At 42.6% G+C, this 22,329-nt stretch overlaps 1 non-coding gene across 1 annotated transcript; it reads left to right on the forward strand.

Moving 5' to 3' along the window:
- Positions 1-20,868: 20,868 nt before the first annotated feature.
- LOC132536183 (U6 spliceosomal RNA) lies at positions 20,869-20,975 on the forward strand. Its single transcript, XR_009547848.1, has one exon. It is a non-coding gene; the product is annotated as a U6 spliceosomal RNA (small nuclear RNA).
- Positions 20,976-22,329: the final 1,354 nt, after the last annotated feature.

The following is a 22,329-nucleotide window of genomic DNA, read 5'->3' on the forward strand; positions in this document are numbered from 1 at the left end:
GAGCCAGGGGCTTGAACCGGGATTCTTACACTGGTCTTTGAGCTTTGCGCCACCTGTGCTTAATCCGTTGTGCTACCACCTGACTCGCTATTTGACTACTTTCTTTATAAATAGATTTAGGTAAATTAGTTCTCCTCCAGGACCATATTTAAAGCTGACTCTCCATCAAAATCCAAAGGCACACACCTGTGAAAAATGGCAAAAAGGCACTGAAGTTCCAGGTTCAATCTGCCATACCACCATAAGCCACAGTTGAGCAGTGTTATGGTAAAATAAAAATAAAATAAAACAAAATAAAGAATTTAAATAAAAAATAAATCTATCACCCTCAAAAGTATGTCTTTGGGGGAAAAATAATTTCAAGGGATGATAATAATGGAGATTCCTTTTTAGAGATAAGGCCAATTTCTTGGGAAAAGTTGACCAGTGAGGAAAGCAGAATTTTATGTGTAGTCATGTCCTTTTATTCACCATGTCTCCTCTTGCTAAGCTTACTAGCTGGCCTTCTGTTACCACTCTGAAAGGAGGCTTCAGGACTGGAGTTCTGGGGTTTGGGGACCTGAGCATGAGTCCACCGGGAGTCGCAGGGCACCGGGACACCCCATATCCCACTGGAGGATGAGGCGGTCTGCTCTGGGATGGGGTCTGTGACATCAGAACATGGCTGCCCCGATGACATCACTGCATCCCTCCTGGCTTCTGGCAGGTTCTAGGCACCTGGGCTTCCTGAGGGGAGAGACCAAAGGGCACCTGGTAGGGAAGCAGCGGTGTGTGTGGCCTTGTGCCTGTAACCTTCAGGAAATGCCCCGGGTGGGCCGTGCACTGGTGCACCTTCCTCAGCACTCACGGAACCACAAGCAAGGACCTGGGTTCAATCCCAGGACCCCACCTGTGGGGAGAGGTGGGTCAGCTTCAGTAAATACATAAATGCACACGTGCCTTCAGAGAACACCCAGGAGACTCTTAACTAAAATGTCACTGTTGCTACTATTTGGGAGGAACTCTCTTAAAAAATCTGGGCTCTGAGTGCACACATTACAGTGTTCAGGGACCCGGGTTCGAGCCCCTGCTCCCCACCTACAGGGAGAAAGTTTCTTGAGTGATGAAGCAATGATGCAGGTGTCTGTCTGTCTCTACCTCACCTTTTCCTATCTGTCTCTTTTTTGTTCACTATTCCCGTTACCAAAGGTGTGTGTCCCCATCCTCACCCCCATAGATAACCACTAGAGTTCACACACAGTCTTAGAAATAGGTCAACATTTTGTTTTTTTGTCACATTTATAGACTCAATAGTCCATATCCCACACATGAGTGAAACCATTCAGTGGTTGTCCATACTTCTAACTTGCATCATTGAACATCATCTTCTCCAGTTTCAGCCACTTTATCCCAAAGTACACAATGTCATCCCCTTTGACAGCTGCATAATACTCTCTTTTTATCTAGGCATCTGTCAAAAGGGCATTTTGCCTGTTTCCAGGTCTTTGCTATTGTGACTAAAGCCACTATGAACACGGAGGTGCACATATCCCTCTGAGTCAGTGCTTTTATATCTTTTGGGTATATGCCTAGGAGTGGAATTGCTGGGTCGTGTGGCATTTCCATTGTTATTTGTTTAAGGAGTCTCCATCCTGTTCTCCAGACTGAGTTCACCAGTTTGCATCCCACCAGCAGTGCAGTAGACTTCCCCTCTCTCCACATCCTCTCCAACAGTTATCTTCTCTTGTTTGACTGATGGAGCCTGTTCTCACAGGTGTGAGATGGCATCTCAAAGTGGTTGTGATTTGCACGTCTCTGATGATGGGTGAACTGGAGCATTTCCCCCTGTGTCTGTGGGCCATGTGTATCTCTTCTTTAGAGAGCCACCTACTCATATATCCTGACCACGTTTTATTGTGTTCATTTTGTTGAGGTTTCATCCTACCTTTCTCAATTTCTCTCTATATATATCCAAAATAAAATTAAAATTACCACTAACTAGTAGGGTAACAAAGGGAAAATAAATATTTAAAGAATTTATTTAAAAACACCACTAGCAGCCTTTGAGTCATCATTCATGCAGACACCAAGTCCTGGTGGTAATCCTGGTAAAAATAAATAAATAAATGCCTTCAGAGAAAATCCTGGAGACTTTGCACTAAAATCATTATTCCTACTATGCAGGAAGATCTCACTTAATAAAATGCAGGATGCTGGGTGGGTCTGAGCCCTTCTCCGTGTGAAGGTGATGGTGGGCTGCAGTCCCTGCCCCTGGCCTGCCCCTTGGGCCCAGAGCAGAGTCCCCAATGCCCTTCGTGTGGGTCACACACCCGACTCTTGGTCAACCTCACCCGGTGACAACCTTTCCCTCCATCCACAGCCTGCAGTGACCACACCAGCAGGGCCCAGGACAGAAGCATATCCATAGCCAGGCATGCGCAGTGCTGGGAGACTTGAGCCCAGAGAAGAGGCTTCAGACAGGTAGGCAGACAGGCTTCTCCTGCCCAGGAGAGCCCACCTGGCTCTGTCCAGTTTGCAGATGTGGCAGTGCTAATTCATGTGCTTGAACTGATGTCTCCTTAGTATCCTGCCTGTGAACAACCAGACCAGCGAGGTCAGTGAACCTGCCGGAACCTTGCGGGGACTGCTGTTTTCCCTGAAGTGACCCCAGGAAGGCAGGGCCTCAGTCTGCTGGGGGAGGAAGCCGCTCGGCCATGTGGCAGATGGGCACTGAGATGTTGTGGAAAGCAGAAAGCTTAGTCCTTGAGGAAAGAAGCTGCTGGCAACAGGTTCCTTTTTGGTGGCAGGAGCACTGAGCTGGATGGTTGAGGACTGAGGTGGATTTGGGCAGTTGAGCAAGAACGGCCTTTGAGAGTCGCAGGCAGCAGAGCAGGAAACTGGAGGGTGTGAGAAGAGACAACTGACGTCCCCAGGGCAGTGTGAAGGGGTGGGCTGAAAGGGGGTTCTGGTGGGGTTGTCCTTGTGCCTGGGCAGTGGCTCAGCGGTAAGGGCCCTGGGCTTGCCTTTGTGACACTGAACTTGAGTGCATGAGGTCTTGGTTTCTGTGCCAGCACTGCTGGTGTGAGAGATGAGTGGTGCTCTCTCCCTGTCCTATAAAATACAGGGGGGGGGATGGCATCTGGGAATGGTGCGTTCATAGTCCAGGCACCAAGCCCCAGCTTGCTTAAAAAATTAAAAATAGGGTACAGGCAGTGGTGCACTGGGTTAAGCACACATATAACCATGTGTAAGAATCTGGGTTTGAGACCCACTCCTCACCTGGATAGAGAAAGTTTCATGAGCGATGGAGATATTTTTCTCTCTCCCTTTCTATCTACCCTTCTCTTTCAGTTTCAATCTGTCCTCTCAAATAAACAAAAAACAGAAAAAATTAGTTGCAAGGAACCATGGATTCCTAGTGTTGGCAGGGAGCCCAGCGATAACCCTGGTAGCAAAAAAATAAATAAAAAGAATAAATTAAAAATAAAATAAAAATGTTTAGGCTCAATTTGTGGCATATATATTAGACATCTTGTAGTTTTCACCACATTTACAGTCACATGTGGAACACTTCAGTTCTGTCATATTGTGACAATGTTGTGACCTCAGGTTTTCTGTAATGAGAGAGTTGATAGACGTCAGACTAGATGATTTGCTTGATGCTGCTTTGCCAAGATTTATGTGGAATTTTGGAACATTATGACATATAGAAAATGTTTACTTGACGTTGCTGATATAATCTCTAGTTCTTTCCTAATGAAAACAAAAGAATTCTGGGGCCAGGTAGTGGTGTTCCTGATTGAGTGTACATGTTATGATGTGGAAGGATCCAGGTTCAAGGCTCCAGTCTCCACCTGCAGAGGGAAAGTTTGTGAGTGGTGAAGCAGTGTGGCAGGTGTCTCTCTTCCTATCACACTTCACTCTCAATTTCTGGCTCTTTCTATCCAGTAAATAAAGATTATAATTAAAAAATTTAAAAAAGACAATTCCTTCCAACAGTTGCTTTATAGCATGTAGCAGCTCCCTATCATTCATAGAGAAAAATAGAGGAGAATTAGAAATTTCTGTAAGCTCACTGATAACTTTTCTTGGGTCTTACTTAGAAACATTGCTCAGCTCTGCCTGATAGTTTAAACATGTAAGTAGAGTTTTCCTTCATCAGTCTTCGGTGCATATAATTTAACTCTGATCTAAATTGCATAGAGTAGAAATAAGAAGATGTGAAGTCTAATCATTTAGTAATCACAATGGCATTTTTGGTGCAGAGGAATAGGGAGTGGTGTCAGGAAATACTAGCACCACGCAAGCACTAAGGATTGCCAACTGACTACCCTGATACACAGCGTACTCTCTGCTGGTCTTTTAGGCTCATATTCTTCTTTTTATTTTATATTTTAAATAAATATTTATTTGTTCCCTTTTGTTGCCCTTTTTGTTTTATTGTTGTCCTTATTGATGCCGTTTGTTGTTGGATAGGACAGAGTGAAATGGCGACAGAAGCAGAAGACAGAGGGGGAGAGAAAAGATAGACACTTGCAGACCTGCTTCACCTCTTTTGAAGCGACTGCCAGGATCCTTACACTGGTTCTTGTGCTTTGCGCCATGTGTGCTTAACCTGCTGTGCCACTGCCCAGTTCCCTTAGGCTCATATTCTAAGACAACAGGTACATTGACTTGATCCACCTCAGGGATCCTGAAACACTCTAGTCAACTTTAAAAAGAGTCCAATTTTGTTTTGTGGGCTGGGTGTTGTGCAGTGGTAGAGTACAGGACTTGTGAGTATGAGATTCTAAATTAGATTCTAACACCATATGAATCAGATTAATGCACTGATCCTCTTTTCTTAAATGAATTAAAAATACAATTATTAATTAGAAATTGAGTTTATCTGTTTGTGGGAATAATTATACCCATCAAAAGTGCTAAATTGTCATATTCCTCTGTTTTAAGCTCCCTTATTTATGACAGTACATGAAAAATCAGATATTTATTAAATTGCATGCCTAAGCTAGAAATTGACTTGTAAGAATTTCCCTATAAGCTTAATGGCATTGGGTTCAGTCTTCATGGGTTAAAAAGGCAGTATGGTGAAACTAGGTATCTGCATCAGCATCTTAATGTGTTCTTACTCCTGGAAACAGCTAGAGAACTAGAAAGTTTGTGCTGCTTTCACCACCAAACCTACTCAAACCTGCCCTTTGTGTGTGTTCAGGTTTAATGTATTTCACATGCATTAACCTCTTTACATATTAGTGCCACATTGTAGTATAGTAACAACCCCTTTCTTTTTTTGTTTGTTTCTTTTTTTAATATTTATTTTTATTATTCCCTTTTGTTGCCCTTGTTGTTTTATTGTTGTAGTTATTATTGATGTTATTGTTGTTGGATAGGAAAGAGAGAAATGGAGAGAGAAGGAGAGAAAGATAGACACTTGCAGACCTGCTTCACCGCTTGTGAAGCTATTCCTCTGCAGGTGGGGAGCTGGGGGCTCAAGCCAGGATCCTTACACAGGTCCTTGCGCTTTGCGCCAAGTGCGCTTAACCCGCTGCGCTACTGGCCGACTCCCAACAACCCCTTTCTTTGTCTGAAAGTTATTTTATCTACAAAATCTTACTTCTTTACTTAATAACTGTCTATCCATCTAGCTGGTGTTATAAATTAACTTGAACATGTGGAGTGTTTTATTATGTCACTTCTTTATCAGTAATGCTACTACTAAGACAAAGTAAGTGTGGATCACTTGTTTAAAATATCCCCCTGGAAGTTGGGCAGTAGCACAGAGGGTTAAGCTCAGGTGGCGCAAGGCACAAATACCAGTGTAAAGATCCTGGTTCAAGTTCTGGGCTTCCCACCTGCAGGGGAGTAGCTTCACAGGCAGTGAAGCAGGTTTGCAGGTGTCTCTTTCTCTCTCCTCCTCTCTGTCTTCCCCTCCTATCTCCATTTCTATCCAGCAATGGCTACAACAATAACTATTAAAAAAAACATCTAGGGCAACAAAGGAATAAATAAATAAGTAAATAAATAAATAAAATATCCCTCTGAGCTTTCCTATAGAGGTTGCTTAGAGACAGAGCAGAAGCTTTTGCCAAAGGCTACTTCTAGGTGGGATCTTCCTGGGCGGAGGTCTACCCCTAGACACCTCGGCATTATAGTGGACTAAGCTGTTTGAAGTGCTGTGTCCAGGTGTGTCATGTTCTGAAAGGGAAGGACTGTCACCTCTCAGTGTGGATAAATCCTCTCAGTTTTCTTCTATTGTGATAGTAAGATTTTTTTGGAAATATTGAGGTGAAAACTTTATAAAACCAACCTATGACAAACCCACAGTTAGTATGGTGGAAGAGAAGTCACACACTCACCATTTGCAGATAGTATGATAGTATTCATAGAAAAACCTAAAGAATCCAGCAGTAAGCTCTTGGAAATTATCAAGTAATATAGTAAGATGTCAGGCTACAAAATTAACATATAAAAGTCAGTGGCATACCTCTATGGAAACACTAAATTAACAGAAGAAGAAATCAATCCCTTTTACTATAGCAGTAAGAACAATAAAATATGTAGGAATAAACCTAACAAAGGAAGTGAAAGATTTGTATACTTAAAATTATGAGTCACTATTCAAGGAAGTAGAAAAATAATAGGAAGAATTAGCATCATCAAAATGAATATGTTATCCAGGACCAAGTACAATTTATTTTTATTTTTAAAAGTTTTTTATAATCTTTATTACTGCATAGAGACAGAGAGAAATTGAGAGGGGAGGGGGATGTAGAGAGGGAGACAGAGACAGAGAGACACCCTCAGCCATGTTTTACCACCTGTGAAGCTTGCTCCCTGCAGGTGGGGGCCAGGAGCTTGAACCTGTGTCCTTGTGCACTGTAATGTGTGCTCTCAACTGGCTGTGCCATCACCCTGCTGTTCATTTTTAATACCTTGAGGAACTTCCATTTGCTTTATCTAGAGCCTGGACCAGTTTACATATCTCTGCATAAGGGATCCTTTTTTTTCATACCCTCACCAATAACTGCTGTTTCTGGTCTTTTTGAAGTTGGGGATTTGGTAGTGTGATTTTACTTATTTATTAAATTTATTTTAATAAATAAGTGGAGATATGAAGAGAAAGATATGAAGAGAAAGACTGCTCAGGTCTGGCTTATGAAGGTGATAAGGAAATGAAACTTAGACCTTGAATCCTCAAAATATCAGTCTTTTTTATAACCATTATGCCCTCTCCCCTATTCAAGATTTTTAAAAATAGTAATTAAATGAAAAAAGTGATCTATTTCTGATTTTATTTTACATGTGTTAAGGATAAGAATAATGAAGCTATAGAAATTTCCTTAGGTGATCTTAATTATTTTAAATGAAAAATATCATTTGACCTAAAAAATAATTGAGATGTAGTTGTAGTCTTACTTTGTTTGATTTATAGTACCCTTCATTCTCATTATTTGCCCGAGATAGCTCAGATTCAAAATGAAGTATCTTATGCCTTATAAGTTACATACAGACATACACAAAAACCCACAGTTACCTATAAGATGTATGTAAATTTTCTACCATAAGAAAAATCAAAATAATTGTGGAGTTTGGGGCTGTTGGGTTGGGTTATCTTCTGCCTTATAAGTTACATACACACATGCACAAAAATCCATAGATAGCTATAAGATGTATGTGAATTTATCACCTTATGAAAAATCAAAATAATTGTGGAATTTGGGGCTGTTGGCTATTTGGCTGTTGGCCAAGACTAAAGTTGTTCAGTTTAGGAATTTTTTCCCCCAGTGCTAAGAGAGGAGCTGCCGCTCGAGGGCACTTAGCACTTTTTTTTTTATTGTTTGACAATTAAAAAAATATCAGAGTCTAGTTTCCTTGCCTTTCTTTTAAAGAGAAGACATTTTTCCCCCTCCTCCAGAGTTATTGCTGGTTTTGGTGCCTGCACCATGAATCCACCACTCCTGGAGGCCATTTTTTTCCCACTTTTTTGTTGTCCTTGTTGTTGTAGCCTCATTGTGGTTATTATTATTACCATTGTTGATGTTGTTCATTGTTGGACAGGAAAGAGAGAAATGGAGAGAGGAGGGGAAGACAGAAAGGGGGACTCCCCTGCAGATGGGGAGCCGGGGGCTCGAACTGGGATCTTTATGCTGGTCCTTGCACTTTGCGCCACCTGTGCTTAACCCACTGCACCACCACCCGACCCCCAGAGAGAAGACATTTTACCAACAGTACAGATACAGTTATCTTCTCATTCAACTGCATGAGTTTGACCTCAGGTTATTTACCACTTTTGTCTCTAGTCTTTGCAGTCCGTAGAACTCAGCTCTTCTAAACACCCCCCACCCCCGGGAGCCCCAGTGATTTCACCTACAGGTTATTTAGGAAACCGGAGTCTATGTATCTGCTGCTTTCTGACTTGAACTGCCTTGTCTTCAGCACTCAGATAATTAATAAAGTAATGCTGCCTCAGGTGTTACTGTGAGTCTGGTTTTGAGAGGCTTCCTTGTGCCCGTATGAATGAGATACTCTTTCTAGAGAGCTTACACAACAAGATTTCTTTCACTGCCCACGATGACATCTTTGGATTGCTCCCAAATCTTTCCTGTATCCTAAAATTGTCTGTTTCTCCCACCTTGAATATATGTGGATATATATATATCCAGGGTTATTGCTGGGGCTCGGTGCCTGCGCTATGAATCCACTGCTTCTGGAAACCATTTCCCCCATTTTTGCTGCCTTTGTTGATGCCCTTGTTGTTGGTATTTTTATTGTTGCCATTGCTATTGTTGTTGCTGCTGCACAGGACAGAGAGAAATCAAGAAAGGAGGGGAAGATAGGGGGAGAGAAAGACAGATACCTGAAGACCTACTTCCCTGACTGTGAAGCAACTCCCCTATAAGTGGGGAGCTGGGGGCTTGAACTGGGGTCCTTACGCGGGTCCTTGCGTTTCATACCATGTGTGCTTAACCCACTGCACTGCTACCGCCTAGCTCTCTATTTTCTAGTTTTAAGGTCTTCCTTGCAAGTATATGGGTATGCTTACATGCTGTTTTTACAATGAGTGGTAATTTTAGGAATATACAATGTCTCATCTTAAAATACATTTTCAATTTAAAACTCATCCCTGGAGATGATTAATACGTGTATTTATATACTATTTGCATTTATGTTTCGTTTGTCTCTTACTTTTTTTTTGCCTCCAGTGTTGTTGCTGGGGCTCAGTGCCTGCACCATGGATCCACTGCTCCTGCAGGCATTTTTTCTGTTATTAGACAGGACAGAGAGAAATTGAGAGAGCAGGGGGAGATAGAGAGGAAGAGAGAAAGATAGACATCTGCAGACTAGCTGATTGTGAAGTGCAGTGACCCCCCCCTGCAGGAGGGGAGCCAGGGGCTTGAACTGGGAACCTTGTGCAGGTCCTTGCACTTTGTACTATGTGCGCTTAACCTGGTGAAGCACCGCCTGGCCTGGCCTTTACTCTTTAACTAATATTAAAGTATGGTTTTCATTATGATTGCCACTGTCCAGTCAGTAAGGTGGTCCTGACTTTAATCTTGTAATACAGGTATTATCACTATCATTCAAATTAACAGTTGAAATTGCAGCACGAGATATGTTTTTAACCAATCAGACACTGAAGAAATGTGACCACTAGCTAATTACAGATTGTGTTCATGTAATTGGCAGAGCTGCTCTTGCTGACACTGAAGTTGATTTCACTCAACTCTTAGACTTTCTGTAGATTCTGACTTAAAAAGGTACATCAAAACTCTGGTGACTGGTATGTGCCAAATAGGTATTCATAGGCTTATTAATATTTTCTAAGTAGTGTAAAGCCACCTGTATTCTAAGGCTCATTGGATCAGTCAGTCAGATGTGTACCATACTGGTAGGATCTGAAGGTTCACAAATGAGTAGGAGCACAGCACAGCGTCTGCTTGATGACTTAGCTTCCTACCCACCGCAGCATGTCCTGCTTAAGAAAGGCAACTCCCCAACCTGCAACATCCTGCTGACCAGGCAGAAGGGAAGATAACCAAAAGTCGCAACCCCTACCCCCCTGCTTCCTCCTGCTATGGCTTGGGAACACTTTTTTTTAACTAAACTAACACGATGCTTGTCACGTAGCCCCCCTGCCCTAAACCCTATATAATCTCAATAGAAACTATAGAGGGGGTCAAGCATTTCTGACCACCACTGCGTGGTGGCTCAGGGTGTTCGTCCCTGGCGCCAGCTAATAAAGACTCTGTTGATTTTACATCGCTCTGGTCTCTTGGTAAATTCTGTGGATTACCGGACCCTAACACACGGAGGGCACCTAGTGGGGTGCCGCGGAGGTGCGACGGTCCCTCCTCGGCCCTGTGAGCCCAGTAGCCGGGAGACCCATGGAGGGGCTGACCAGCAAGAGGACTACATGCTGACTGGGACTCGGGTTCTGGCGCCGGAGGGGCAGCCGCGGTGGTGGTGGCAGTGGCAGCACATTGCATCCCCCCAACCTCCCTGGTCAATTCCCTGTGGTGACGCCCTCTGGGACCCGCGGGAAAGGAGAGGTGTGGGGTCACTGGTGTAGGGTGGCCTCGGCTGCAGCTGCTGGGGTGGGGGGAAGGCGTGCGCCAACAGGGGGTGGCTGATGCCCTGCTCTCCAAGTGCCAGCTAGCGGGCCAGGCTTTCTTAGGGGTGGTTGCTAATCGAGGCGCTACCAGGCGCAGGATTTTATAACCAAGCCTTTTGTAACAAAAGCAAATTAATATGTAAAATATGATAGATTCCTTGTGCAGGCACCAATACCCAGAAATAACCCTGGTGAGGAAAACAAAACACAGAACGTAAAAAATAAATAAATAAATAAACAATGATGTTGAGAGAAAAAAGTTAAAAGAATCTGGAGGAGCTGGGCGGTAGTGCAGCAGGTTAAACGCAGGTGGCACTAAGCACAAGGACCGGCCTAAGGATCCCTGTTCGAGCCCCAGGTTCCCCACCTGCAGGGGAGTCCTTCACAGATGGTGCAGCAGGTCTGCAGGTGTCTATCTTTATCCCCACCCCCGCTGTCTTCCCCTCCTCTGTCCATTTCTCTCTGTCCTTTTTAACAATGACGACATCAATAATTACAGTAATAACTTACAATAATTACAGTAATAACTGCAACAATAAAAATGAACAAAAAAGGGGAAAAAAAGGGCAAAAAAGGGCAAAAAAGGGAAAATAAAAAACATATATATTTTTAAAAAGCACATTTAAAGAATCTTGGAGTTGGGCGGTAGCCCAGTGGGTTTAGCACACATGGCACAAAGCATAAGGACTGGCCTAAGGATCCCGGTTTGAGCCCCCAACTCCCCACCTACAGTGGAGTTGCTTCACGGGCTGTGAAATAGGTCTGCAGGTGTCTATCTTTCTCTCCCCTCTCTGTCTTTCCCTCCTCTCTCTATTTCTCTGTCCTATCCAACAAGGGCAACAATAACAACAACAATAGTAACTACAACAATTAAACAAGGGCAACAAAAGGGAATAAATATTTTTAAAAAAGAAGTTAAAAGAATCTTTAAATCTGTAGCAAACAGGTAAACAGTAACAATTCAGTGTACATATCCTTGTAGACACTATATGGAAGCCAATGTGCAGACATCAGAGGAAACAACACTGCTGTTTGGGGATGGTCTAGATGTGAAGTGATATAGTCCCAGAATGAAAAAAATGTTTCTGGACTGAGGTTAGTAGTCTTTCTTAGTTACGTAGCCTTTCCTCTCTTTGTACACATTTGAGAATATTAATAATAGGGTCAGTTATTATTAAGAACTTGAAACAACAAGGGCAACAAAAGGATAAATGAATAAATAAAAATTTAATAGAAGAATTTGAAGGCATCTTGTAAATAATTAACAAGTGTTATACATATATGTATATATATATAAGATTTATATAAATATAAAGCAAATTCAGGGCCTGGCGGTAGTGCAGTGGATTATGTGTACACAGTACAAGGCGCAAAGACTGGCCTAAGGATCCTGATTGGAACCCCTGGATCCCCACCTGTGGGGGGGTCACTTCACAAGTGGTGAAGCAGGACTGTAGGTGTTGCTCTCCTTTTCAGTCTCTGTCTTCCTGTCCTCTCTGTTTCTCTCTGTCCTATCCAACAGCAATAGCAATGGCAACAATAACCACAGCAGTAACAACTAGGACAAAAGAATGGGAAATAATGACCTCCAGGAGCAGTGGACTGTAGTGCAGGCACCAAGCCCCAGCTATAAGCCTGGAGGCAAAAAGAAGAAATCTTTTGTCCATTCTCCCAGAGGGATAAGGATTAGGGAACCTTCCAGTGGAGGGGAGTGTATAGGGAACTCTGGTGACTGGAATTGTATGGGATTGTACTCCTCTTATCCCACAATCTTCTTAATCATTATTAAATCACTAATTTAAAGAAAGCAAGAGAAAAAAAATCTATAAAAACACAGAAGCACACTATCTGCTAGCTACCTTCTTAGTAACTTTCTGAAGCTCCACATTCATTCTGTAGTATATTTAGAAAAGAGTTTAGCTTAGCTAGCTTAACAAAAATACTAAAGAAAACATGTTCTCTATACACTTGGTGAGGGAGGAACATTGCTTGTTTTTTTTCCTATTTTTATTAGTGATTTAATAATGGGTTTAATTGTTTTGTTGTTATTGTTGAGTCATATGATTGATTTATTGTCATTTGTGATCAGTCTCTTGTCAGTTTTGTGACATCCAGGTATCTTCTCCCAATTTCCGGGTTACCTTTGTGTGTGTGTGTGTGTGTGTGTGTGTGTGTGTGTGTGTAGTTTTCTTTTAATGTGTAGAAGCTGTTAAATTTGATATAGTCCCAGTAATTTAACCTTATTTTAGTTTTGCTTACCCATAGTGTGATGAGTCTCCATATAGAGCCTGATGTTAAATTGTGGATGTGTTTCACCAATGTTTTCTTCTCTATATTTTTTAGTCTCAGTTCTAACAACAAGGTCGTTGGTCCATTTTGAGTTAATTTGGCATATGGCGTTAAAGGCTGGTGCAGATTCATTTTTCTGCAATTGACTACCCAGTATCAGCTATTGAAGAGGCCTTCTTTTCCCCCACTGAAAAGGTTTTAGTCCTTTATTAGTACACACATAGGGGTTTATTTATGGAATTTCAATTTTGTTTTGTTGGTCTATAAATTGGTTTTGTTACAGTACTATAACTTTTTAATTACTATTGTTTTATAGCATCAATGGAAGTCAGGAATGTTATGTATGCATTGTTTGGTTTTTGCTAGACTGCTATGGTGCTGACTCCCCTCTGGACATCTTTAATAAAATATTTTCGGGGGTCGGGCGGTGGCGCAGTGGGTTAAGCGCACGTGGCGCAAAGCGCAGGGACCGGCGTAAGGATCCCGGTTCGAGCCCCCGGCTCCCCACCTGCAGGGGAGTCGCTTCACAGGTGGTGAAGCAGGTCTGCAGGTGTCTATCTTTCTCTCCCCCTCTCTCTGTCTTCCCCTCCTCTCTCCATTTCTCTCTGTCCTATCCAACAACAAAGCAACGTCAACAATGGCAATAATAACCGCAAAGATGCTGCAACAACTAGGGCAACAAAAAGAGGGAAAAAATGGCCTCCAGGAGCGGTGGATTCATGGTGCAGGCACCGAACCCAGCAATAACCCTGGAGGAGAAAAAAAGAAAAAATAAATAAAATAAAATATTTTCAATAAATGTGAAAACACATACTTTGGGATTCATAGTGTGATTATTAATACATGATTTTTAGTTTCTATACTTAGCATATTTAAGATTAAAGTAAATTTTAAATTAATTCATCTATATATAATTAAATGTTTATATGGCAAATTTAGTAAAAATGTAAAACCAAGGTCTCTTTTGCAGTCTTCTCCTTGGGAAACAGAAGATGGCTTGTCATTTTTTAATTTTTTTATTTAAGACCTTTATTAACAGATGCTTGCAGCTTGTTGCCTTTTTTTTTTTTAAATCAAGTTGTAAACTTTTATTACAAATTCAAAATGAGGTTCTTAAAAATCTCAACTTGACCAGATATGAAACAATTTAAAAACCTTTAAAGGTGTATTGAGAAAAACCAGGCCTTTTTTTAAAAAAAAATATGTTTGACATTACCAAAAAGAGACATCTTTAGGTAAAAATAATAAAAAACCCCTTGCTGCATAGATAATGCAGATAGTTCTGGTTATCTGGTCAAGGGGCAAAAAGCAAACACTTAAGGTCTTCAGCTCATACCTGTTGTTGAAACCATATCTGCTCCTTACATTGACCATTTTACTGTTCCCATAACCTTCATTGCCTTGATCTTCTTGTCCCTGCCAGCAGGCGCCAAGGATGTGAGGCTGCCTGGGCAGCCGCTCCCTGTGCCACTACCCGTGGCACCAGGCTTGGTGTCAGTGGTGCTGAGGGCGGGGGCGGCCTGCGGCTGCTGGGTCTAGGCCTCTCTGCTCATGGTTGCCATGATGGTGACTGGGGCCAGCTGCTGCAGCTGCAGCTCCTCCCAGGGTGTGATGGTAACTAGGAGGCGGTGGCGCTGGGGCTGCTCAGGGCTCTCTGGGGTCCGCTCTCAGCTTGTCATTTTTAAGCCAGGTTCTAGTAGGAATGAACATGTCTGGCTCCACTCAGAAACATTTCTTTTTAATATTTACTATGGTTTTCAATTTCCCATCCTTTCCCATCCAAGTTCAGCTCATTAGCAAATCTTAGCAAAGATCTTGTTTAATATTTTGGCATCTATATTCATCAGAGATATTGGTCTGTAGTTTTCCTTTTTTGTTCTGTCCCTATCAGCTTTTGGTATCAGGGTGATGTTGGCTTCATAGAAGGTGGTAGGGAGTATACCTGTTTCTTCAATCTTATGGAAAAGCTTAAGAAGTATGGGTACTAACTGTTTCCTGAAAGTTTTAAGGAGAATGTTGTTTAGTTTCCAACTTCTGTGACTTTTAATAATCTTTGGTTTGTTGTTAAATGTTAGTTTTACTCCACTGTGGTCTGAAAGATACGTGGCATGATTTTGATGCTCTTGAATTTATTGATCCTGTCTTTGTGGCCTAATATGTGGTCTATCCTTGAGTATGTATTATGTGGATTTGAAAAGAAGGTGTATGCCAGTTTTTGGGGTGAAGGACTCTGAAAATGTCCAAGAGGTCTAGTCTGTCTATCTCTTCATTCAATTCTCTTGTATCTTTGTTGGTTCTCTGCTTTGTTGATCTGTCTAAGTGTGAGAGTGGTGTATTGAAGTTTCCCACTATTACTGTATTATTATTGATGTATTATTGAAATTCTTTCAGTAAGCGCTTGACATATTTAGATGGCCCCTCACTGGGTACATAGATGTTAATAATTGTTATGTCTTCATGGCTGATTGATCCTCTAATCATTATGTAATGTCCTTGCCTATCTTTTGTTACTTTTTTTAACCTAAAATCTATAGTGTCTGAGATGAGAATGGCAGTTCCTGCCCTTTTTTGTAGTCCGTTAGCCTGTATGATAGTTTTCCATCCTTTCACTTTAAGTCTGTGTTTATCTTGTTGTGACAGATGTGATTCTTGCTAGCAGCATATGGTTGGGTTATGCTTTCTGATCCATCCCCCACTCTGTGCCTTTTGATGGGTGAGTTTAAACCATTGACATTTATTGATATTATGGATTTAATGTATTGTAGTGCCATTGTTCAAATAAAAATTTTTGTTTGCTCTGATATATTGCAAGTATTTATAGTGATGTTCTTGTTTATAAGAGGTCTTTTAGAACCTCTTTCAGGGCCGGCTTGGTGATGGTTAGGTACCTCCTTTAACTGTTGTTTGTCTAAGAAGGTTTTGATCCCTCCATCTAGTTTGAATGAAAGTCCAGCAGGATATATTATCCTTGGTTGAAACCCTTTTTCATTCAGGGCTCGATAGATATCTTGCCATTCTCTTCTGGCTTTTAGAGTTTGATTGGAGAAGTCTGCAGATAATCTTATGGCATTTCCCCTGTATGTGACTTTTTGTTTCTCTCTTGCAGCCTTTAGGATCCTTTGTTTATCCTTACTTATTCTCATAGTGACTATGATGTGTCTTAGTGTCTTCAGGTCTGGGTTGTATCTGTTTGGAACTCTCTGGGCCTCTTGAATCTCGATGTCCTTTCTGTTATTCAGGTCTGGGAAGTTTTCTTCTATTATTTCCTCTAGAATGTTTGCTTCCCCTTCCTCTCTTTCTTCCTCTGGCAGGCCAATTAAACGAATGTTACTTCTTTTGAGATCATCCCATATGTCTCTGTTGTTGTTTCCAGTGTCTCTCAGTCTCTTTTTGAGCTCTTTCACCTCTTTCCTAATTTTCTCTAACTTATCCTCTGTCTGACTAATTCTGTTTTCTGCTTCTGTTAGTCTGCTTTCCCTTGCCTCAGCTTTTTTTTTCATTAGAGCTATTTGAGGTTTCAGTTCTCTAATTGCCTCAAGATAATCAGTATTTTCCTTGGGGGTCTCAACTGTTGTTTCCCTAATACTGCCATTCCTTTCCTCCAAAGTTGTTTTCATTTCTGTCATTAATAAGTTTATTAATTCTTGTATCCTTTTCTTATCTATGGTTACTTCTGGCTGATTTGTAGTTTCTTCTGGGCTCTTGTCTTCATTCATTGGAGTAGCATTTTTATTTGTTTTTGATCTACCCATTTTTAATGTGTTTCTTTTTTTATGCTCTGTTATTCCTCTTTTGTTGTGTCTTCAGTACAATTAACACTGTACTAAATACCTTTATGACAATTGCACTCACCAACCTCAGGAATTACAATAGCAACTGTAGCAAGTATTGAAGCAGTTTAATCACTACCAGTTAGCCAAACAATATCTCCAGTCTGTGAAAAAATAGTAACCAAATCCCAGTGAAGAAGAAAGAGTAAAAAAAAAGGGATAGCAAGAATAGACAGTTATGCAAATCTACTATCCACTGTATATTCTAGGGGTAACAAGAGGGGAAAGGGAACTAGAGCAGAGATAGACACATAGAGAGTCCACTCTGAGTCAGATTTCTTCCCCAAAATAATTCACAAATTCATAAAGGCAAAGAAGAAGGAAGGAAGAAGTGTATGACAAGATAAAAAAAGAAACAAGAGAGAGAAAAGAGAAAAGATAAAAAAGAGCTGTAATTAAAGAGCAGTGAAAGGAAAGTTTTTTTGATTACTTTATTTTTAATTTAATTTTTAATTAGCTAGGAGGAGGAAGGCGAGAGTCTGTAGAGGAGTTAGGAGTAATGAGACAAGTTCCTCCCACAATAGATAAGATGCCCACTACCCTAGCAATGAAAGATACCCTAAGAGTTAATTCTGATCAACCTAAAGGGGGGGGGAAGATATATGCCTTTACATAATACTAATAATAAAATAGAGCAGGGTAAAAAAACACCCTGTCCCAGATTACCTCAAACCTCGTGAGCAGAGGTAGCTGATTGTTAAGAAAGAAGAAGAAAAATAATAATTAAAAAAACCTCAGGACTAGACAAGGATAGCTGGGATAGACAGTTATACAGATCTATTATCCACTGTATATTCTAGGGGTAGCTAAAGGAGGAAGGGAAGTTGATCAGAGATACTCATAGTGAGAGTCCACTCTGAGTCAGATTTCATCCCAAAAATAATTCCCAAACGTGTATCAGTGAATTCAGTGAAAGCACACTGTTTGGTGATGTAGGGGATGGGGTATGTGGCTTTGGAAGCCACAAAAAAAAAAAGAGAGAGAGAGAGAAAAAAGAAAAAGACAAGAAAAAGAACAGTAATAAAAGAGCAGTTAAAGGAAAGAGATTTTTATTTGTTTATTTTTTATTATTTAATTATCTATGTGGGGGAGGGGTGGCTACTTAGAAAGAAAAAAGGCCAGAGGTTTCAGAAGGGAATAGACTTAGAATGAATGGTACTCCCTGGTGGGACAGGAATCTTGGTAAAGAAAGAAGCTCAGCAGAGGAGCCTGCTAGGAGGTGGTCCCCCAGGATTGGTTATGGGGGGGGTGAGGGGGAGGAGGTTTGCTTTGGGAATAATAATTTAAAAGAAAATTTTTTTTTCCTTTTTTTCTACTCTATTTTTAACCCAAATTAAGTTATAGTCACCTCCTTGGTAGGCCTATTTTAGTTGTATTCCAAAGGGATATATATTCCAAAGGGATATTATATTCCAAGGGATATATATTCCAAAGGGATATTATATTCCTACTGCTTTGTCCTCCTCTCACGCAGTCTCATCGTGCAGGTAGCAGGGATGGGTCTGGGCAAAGCCCTATTTCTTTTTCTGGCTCTGAGATTTTGAACTTTACATCCTGTCTCTAGATTTTATTCAAACTTAAGTCTGTCTCTAAACCCTAACACCATCAACACAAAATGAATTGAGTTAGATTCTTAAAATTTATTTTGGATTTGAGTCCCCACCACACCTGCAGAGGAAAAGATTTGTGAATGGTGAAGCAGTGCTGCAGGTTTCTCTCTCTCTCTCTCTCTTTCTCTCTCTTCTCCCTCTTTACTTCCCATTTCCTTTTTTATTTCTTCTGTTACTATCCAATAAACAAAGATAATGAAAATATTTTTATTTTTTAATTTTTAAAATATTTATTTCCCTTTTGTTACCCTTGTTGTTTTATTGTTGTAGTTATTATTGTTGTTATTGATGTCCTTGTAGTTGGATAGGACAGAGAAAAATGGAGAGAGGAGGGGAAGACAGAGGGGGAGAGAAAGATAGGCAGTGAAGCAGGTCTGCAGGTGTCTATCTTTCTCTCACCCTGTGTTCCATTCTTCTCTTCTTCCCTTTGTCCCAGCTGCATCCACAGCAGCACCATGGAGCCCTGAGGCCCGCGCCCTGAGACCATGTCGCCCCCTGTCACATTGAGTAGCATAGCATCGCATCACCCCCAGGCAGCATTGAGCCATGCCGCGTTCTGTTGCACCCATAGCCCCCACCGCTGAGGCCTGGGCCCTGCGCCCTGAGCGCCCAGCAAGAACTGTGCGGAGTCCCCGTGTGGAAGTACTGCTGGGGACTCCCCAAGGTGCTGTGCCAGACAGCAGCCAGTGGCCAGGTCCATAGTGCTGGAGCCCATCTAGTGAGATTCCTCCAATTGCAAGTAAGTGGCCCCTGGTTCCTGTGCCTTTGAAGGCTGGGTTGTTGTGCCCACCTGGGAAGTTGCTGGGTGGGGTGAGGGGTGAAGTCGGGGTACAGCCGCAGAGGGGCCAGCACCCCCGGACCCAGTACCCCGGGACAGGCGCACCCCTTAGAGGTGGCTGCGAACCCCCCCAAACCTCCAGCATCCAGCGGCCTTGAGCAGGGCACTCCCCGAGATGGAGCCATGCGCACCCCGGGCATGGGCACACCCAGGGGAGGTGTCCGCGAGCCCCCAGACCCTGCACCCCTGGCAGGGACACCCTGGAAGGGTGGCTGTGCGCCCCCAGATCGTGCTGCTTTTGGCTTCCGTGAGCGCGAGCGTAGGGACCCTGCCGGAGAGTCTGGGCAGCCGGCCTTCCCTTTCCTTCCTGCCGGGAGAGGGGTCCTAGGTCCCTGGGCCTCACCCAGCGTGTCAGTGCTGGTGGCTCCAAGTGCCCCGAGGGTGAGGACCCGCCAGTGCAGCTGGAGTCCAGGCAGTGCGCCTCCCGCCCACCCCAAACGCCCTGGCAGGAGGGGACCCCAGAACCCACCGACCTGGCTTCAGGGGCAGCCAGGTCCAGAAAACTTTCCGTGTGTCCGCCCACCCGAAATGTGCACCCGCTGTCCTTCCTCTCGGTGTGGCCCACGAAGAGGTCCTCGGGGGACGGCTGTTTGGAATCCTGAACTTCGAGTTTGGTCTGGGGAAACATGGCGAGCCAAGCTCCCAAATTAGGGTGAAGGAGGCTGGGGCACGGGGTGCGGGTCCAGGTTGGGGGTCTCCTCGCACTACTAGAACTGGAGTGTTTTCTCTGCCTCTGTCTCTCTCAGAAGAGACATGCATTTCAGAGGGGTGCCCCAAGCCAGCTGGCTCCAACCCTTGTTGAGCCCTGGGCCCGGGCTGTGGATTGGGTCTGGGCTGAAGGTCTGGCACTTTGCAACCTGCTGGTCCTGGAGGGTACTGCCAACACCCACCCCCAACCCCCCTCGTCCCGGTGGCCTGGGTCTGGCAGGGCTCCTTGTGTGGTGGGGGGTGGGCAGGGGTCGCCTGGGGTTCTTGTGTCTGTGGGGACAGTCCTGGGGAGACTGCAGTCTTCCTACTCACACAATGGGGCAGCCAGGATGCTGGCAGGTGGGAGCTGCACTAGGAGCCCTACAGAGCCAGGCAGCAGCCGATCTTGGAGATGGGTAGGAACCGGGCAGGAACCGCGGTTTTTTTTAAAAAAATGAAATTAAAAAAAGGAAATTAAAAAAAGGAAAAATGTTATTTATTAATACAAAAAAGAGAAGCAGAGCATGAATATGGCACATGCAAATCTGGGGATTGAATTCAGGACTTAATTCGTACAGAGCCATTGCCCTGGCCATTCTGCAATTCTAAAGTATAAATAGGTTATTTTATTTTTGTTGTTGTTGTTGTCACCAAGGTCTCATTGTCTCCCTTTCTTTTTTTTCTTGTCTATTCTTTTCCACTCTTTTTTATTTTTATTTATTTTTCCATTTTGTTGCCCTTGTTGCTTAACATTGTGTGGTGATTAATGTCGTTGTTGTTGGATAGGACAGAGAGAAATGGAGAGAAGAGGGGAAGACATAGAGGGGGAGAGAAAGACAGACACCTGCAGACCTGCTTCACCACCTGTGAAGGGACTCCCGGGCAGGTGGGGAGCCAGGGGCTAGAACCGCGATCTTTCCTCTGGTCCATGAGCTTTGCGCCATATGCGCTTAACCTGCTGTGCCACTGCCTGACTCCAACTGTCTCCATCTCTTAACACTTTTTAAATAAGATTATAATATAGTCCTAGCTTAGGTAGTACATATACTAAAATTGGCATGATACATAGAAGATTAGCATGGCCCCTGCTCAAGGATTACACACAGATTCATGAGGCATACCATATTTTTTCAAAAAAAGGATTATAAAATATATGTACACACATATAAATAATCATAATCTTTTAAAGAGCCAGTTAATGCAACCTGGGAGGCGGTTCAGTGGCAAGAGATCTGGATTTGTATGTGTGGGATCCCAGGTCTGTCTGAACTCTGGTTCTACATATGCTGAAGCTCTTTTAAAAGATTTATTAATCAGTGAGGGAGAAAGGGAGGAGAGAGAGAGAGGAAAAGCACTATAGCATCAGTCTGGAACATGTGATGCTGGAGGTAGAATTCAGGACCTCATGCTTGAGTCCAAAACTCCAACCACTCTGCCAGCCTCCAGGACTGCAGATTGGCTTTTTTGAATAAAATCATGGTAATATTGTTCTCTTAACTGTAAATCTTTTAAATAATACAAAGTCTTTTTAAAATTTTTTCTCAAATAGTGTGCCTGGGGATCAATCCCACCCAGAACCTTGCACCTGCATGGGACAGCTGAGAGGCCTCCCTGCCAGTCTCCATTCTGTATCCTTTAAGAGAGGGAGACATGCAAAGCACTGCCCCTCTATGCAAGGAGTCCCGCCCATTGCCTGCCTGTGTTTTCACTTGCAGTGTGTTGGATCAGACCCCCAGCCACATGCTATGCTATGTTTTCTTTTTAAGAAACAGACAACCTGCGCCTAGATTTAGGCGGGTAACTGGACTCAACAGTAGGCCAGGCCCATTTAAAATCCAAATTCAACAAATTTAGAACCAAGGCAAAGGAAAGAACAGTCACTATAATTTTTTTAAGACACTGGGTAGCTTCTTTGCATTGGTCTCTCTATATAAACATGTTATTTTCAATATCTCTGTATTGATGATTGAAGTGGGTCAAGCTGACTTAGTTCTCCTTGAGACAGACAACGTGTGTATCTACATTTGGGTCACAATACCCTGCTGTATGTTGATCTTTCAAAGTAAATGAATGTGCTGGGGTGGGATTGGGAGGCAGAACTTGGAGAAAGAATCATCCTCATCAATAGGTGTTGCTACATTCAGCCTTCATATAGGAAACACCTCAAGATATCAGTATCAGAGCAACCATTTACAAATATTTTTTCAAGATTTATTTTACTTTACTTGTTTATTGAATAAAGACAGAGAAACTGAGATCGTAGGGGGAGGTAGAGAGAAAGACACCAACAGCACTGCTTAACCACCTGTGAAGCTTCCTTCTTTACAGGTGAGTCAACAGTTATTACATCTTAAGCTAGGTATCATTTCTTCCTTTCTTTCTCTCTTTTTCTTTTTAATTTCTTTATTGGGGAATTAATGTTTTACATTCCACATTAAATACAATAGTTTGTATTTGCAGAACAATTTCCAGTTTTCCATATAG

The sequence above is a fragment of the Erinaceus europaeus genome, assembly GCF_950295315.1.
Source record: "Erinaceus europaeus chromosome 6 unlocalized genomic scaffold, mEriEur2.1 SUPER_6_unloc_3, whole genome shotgun sequence".
In the NCBI taxonomy this organism is placed as follows: domain Eukaryota; kingdom Metazoa; phylum Chordata; class Mammalia; order Eulipotyphla; family Erinaceidae; genus Erinaceus; species Erinaceus europaeus.